Source organism: Physeter macrocephalus, chromosome 12 (genome assembly GCF_002837175.3).
Source record: "Physeter macrocephalus isolate SW-GA chromosome 12, ASM283717v5, whole genome shotgun sequence".
NCBI lineage: Eukaryota > Metazoa > Chordata > Mammalia > Artiodactyla > Physeteridae > Physeter > Physeter macrocephalus.
The window spans coordinates 11068559-11072505 of record NC_041225.1 but is presented as its reverse complement, the minus strand read 5'-3'; the positions used below and the strand labels follow the sequence as shown (position 1 = coordinate 11072505).

Here is a 3947-nt window from a genome sequence, read left to right as displayed (position 1 = left end):
AGACCAATATCTCTGATGAACATAGATGCAAAAATCCTCAACAAAATACTAGCAAACAGAATCCAACAGCACATTAAAAGGATCATACACCGTGATCAAATGGGTTTTATCCCAGGAATGCAAAGATTCTTCAATATACACAAATCAATCCATGTGATACACCATATTAATAAATTGAAGGATAAAAACCATATGACGATCTCAATAGATGCAAAAAAAGCTTTCGACAAAATTCAACACCCATTTATGAAAAAAAACCCTCCAGAAAGTAAGCATAAAGGGAACTTACCTCAAAATAATAAAGGCCATATATGACAGACCCACAGCCAAGATCGTTTTCAATGGTGAAAAACTGAAACCATTTCCACTAAGATCAGGAATAAGACAAGGTTGCCCATTCTCACCACTAGTATTCAACATAGTTTTGGAAGTTTTAGCCATAGCAATCAGAGAAGAAAAAGAAATAAAAGGAATCCAAATTGGAAAAGAAGAAGTAAAACTGTCACTGTTTGCAGATGACATGATACTATACATAGAGAATCCTAAAGATGCTACCAGAAAACTACTAGGGCTAATCAATGAATTTGGTAAAGTAGCAGGATACAAAATTAATGCACAGATATCTCTTTCATTCCTATACACTAACGATGAAAAGTCTGAATGAGAAATTCGGGAAACACTCCCATTTACCATTGCAACAAAAAGAATAAAATACTTAGGAATAAACCTACCTAAGAAGACAAAAGACCTGTATGCAGAAAACTATAAGACACTGATGAAAGAAATTCAAGATGATACAAACAGATGGAGACATATATTATGTTCTTGGATTGGAAGAATCAACATTGGGAAAATGACCATACTACCCAAAGCAATCTACAGATTCACTGCAATCCCTATCAAACTACCAATGGCATTTTTCACAGTACTAGAACCAAAAATTGCACAACTTGTATGGAAACACAAAAGACCCCGAATAGCTAAAGCAATCTTGAGAAAGAAAAACGGAGCTGGAGGAATCAGGCTCGCTGACTTCAGACTGTACTGCAAAGCTACAGTAATCAAGACAGTATGGTACTAGCACAAAAACAGAAATATAGATCAATGGAACAGGATAGAAAGCCCAGAGATAAACCCCCGCACATATGGTCACCTTATATTTGATAAAGGTGACCAGAATATACAATGGAGAAAAGACAGCTTCTTCAATAAGTGGTGCTGGGAAAACTGGACAGCTACATGTAAAAGAATGAAATTAGAACACTCCCTAACCCCATACGCAAAAATAAACTCAAAATGGATTAATGACTTAAGTGTAAGGGCAGACACAATAAAACTCTTAGAGGAAAACATAGGCAGAACACTCTATGACATAAATCACAGCAAGATCCTTTTTGACCCACCTCCTAGAAAAATGGAAATAAAAACAAAAATAAACAAATGGGACCTAATGAAACTTACTAGAAGCTTTTGCACAGCAAAGGAAACCATAAACAAGACGAAAAGACAACCCTCAGAATGGGAGAAAATATTTGCAAGTGAAGCAACTGACAAAGGATTAATCTCCAAAATATACAAGCAGCTCAATATCAAAAAAACAGTACAATCCAGAAATGGGCAAAAGACCTAAATAGACATTTCTCCAAAGAAGACATACAGATTGCCAGCAAACACATGAAAGGATGCTCAACATCACTAATCATTAGAGAAATGCAAGTCAAAACTACAATGAGGTATCACCTCATACCGGTCAGAATGGCCATCATCAAAAAATCTATAAACAGTAAATGCTGTAGAGGGTGTGGAGAAAAGGAAACCCTCTTGCACTGTTGGTAGGAATGTAAATTGATACAGCCACTATGGAGAACAGTATGGAGAGTCCTTAAAAAACTAAAAATAGAACTACCATACGACCCAGCAATCCCACTACTGGGCATATACCCAGAGAAAACCATAATTCTAAAAGAGTCATGTACCACAATGTTCATTACAGCACTATTTACAATAGCCAGGGCATGGAAGCAACCTAAGTGTCCATCGACAGATGAATGGATAAAGAAGATATGGCACGTATATGCAACGGAATACTACTCAGCCATAAAAAGAAACGAAATTGAGTTATTTGTAGTAAGGTGGATGGACCTAGAGTCTGTCATACAGAGTGAAATAAGTCAGAATGAGAAAAAGAAATGTCACGTGCTAACACATATATATGAAATCTAAAAATAAAAGATGGTTCTGAAGAACCTAGGGGCAGGACAGGAATAAAGATGCAGACGTAGAGAATGGACTTGAGGACACGGGAAGGGTAAGTTGGGACGAAGTGGAGAGTGGCATGGACATGTATACACTACCATATGTTAAATAGACAGCTAGTGGAAAGCAGCTGCATAGCACAGGGAGGTCAGCTTGGTGCTTCGTGACCACCTAGAGGGGTGGGCTAGGGAGGGTGGGAGAGAGATACAAGAAGGAGGGGATAGGGGGATATATGTATACATATAGCTGAACCACTTTGTTATACAGCAGAAACTAACACAACATTGTAAAGCAATTATGCTCCAATAAAGATGTTTAAAAAAAAAAAAAGAAAGTCAAGGACACCATGCCTAACAGACTAAATCTCTGGCAATAAAAATTTGAAAACAAAAGAAACAAAAAAATTGGGTGGTGTCACTATTTTTTTCTTTTAGCCATTCTGATGGGTGTGTAGAGCTGATTGTTGTTTTAATTTGTATTTCCCTAATGGTTGATGATTAGGAACATTTTTTCATATGCTTATTTGCCATCGTGTCTCTTTTGGTGAAATGACACTTGCCTACTTTTGTGTATGTTTGAAATTCTTCACAATGAAATGCTAAAAGATTAACCCCTTTAAATCTGTTTATGTTGTTTTTGGTTTTAGTTTCTTTTACTACATCTACTGATCTGTTTTTGTCACAAGTATGCAGTCATACTGTGTCTGTAATTGAAAACTTGAGGAGAGCTAGTTTCTTTTGAAATCTCTCACCCTCCTTTTGCCATCTGAAATTGGTTACTGTTTTACTTATTTCTATAAAGAAATGTTCTGGAATTTTTGTGGTCAGTACAAAAAAGGAAAAACCTATTTCTGACCTAATACTAAATATGTCATTTTATGTAGGAGCACTTGAGTCTTTATAAAACCACCTCAGTGCTGTTTACTGTTAAGACACTAATATGCTTAGTTTTTTTATCCAGTTTGAATATCATAGTTCTCTGTTGTTTTCAGCCATTCATTGGTTTATTCAGCAAATACTTGAGTGTCAGCTGTGTGAGGGGCACAATGCTAGGCACTGGGAATAAAATCGTGAGTCCACCTCCAAATAAAAAAGAAACCTAGTGCTGTCTTGGGCAGCACATGTGCCAAAATGGGAACCTTACTGAGAAGGTCAACATGGCCTCTGCACCAGGATGACATGCAAATTCATGAAGGGTACCATATTTGAAGAACAAACAAAAAGGAAATCCACCCACCAAGTCCTCACTCTCTAGAGATGTCAGGGGGCCCCGGCACTGTGCAGAGGGAGGCCTTGAAGGTGGAGGGAGCCTGGGACCCTGGAGGGCCTGCAGGAGGCCTGGGTGGGGCTGCTGGGGAGGAGCTGAGCACAAAGAGCTGTAACCATGAAGCGCTACTCATTGTGTTTCACAACCCCCTCTGTGTGACTTTGGTCTTTCTAAGTTTAAATGTCAGCTGGTTTTTATAATGCTAACTTATTAATGTTTTCTATAGAATTTTAACCTTTTTATTTTGGAGATTCTTATTTTATTGTGAAATATATACAGCTAAAATTTTTCTCTGATCTGCCTATTCATCCCTCCCACCCTTAACCCCTGGCAACCTTTTTTTTTTTTTTTTTTTTTTTTTTTTTTGCGGTACACGGGCCTCTCACCGCTGTGGCCTCTCCCGTTGTGGAGCACAGGCTCCGGAC

General features: G+C 37.9%; 1 protein-coding gene and 1 non-coding gene across 2 annotated transcripts in view; both read left to right on the top strand.

Annotated features, from left to right (window-relative positions):
* Window positions 1-3947, top strand: part of CHMP3 (charged multivesicular body protein 3) — an 88891-nt gene that overhangs the window by 72990 nt on the left and 11954 nt on the right. The gene's annotated exons all lie outside the window — the stretch shown is intronic.
* On the top strand, window positions 3358-3464 carry LOC112066532 (U6 spliceosomal RNA). Its single transcript, XR_002892709.1, has one exon. It is a non-coding gene; the product is annotated as a U6 spliceosomal RNA (small nuclear RNA).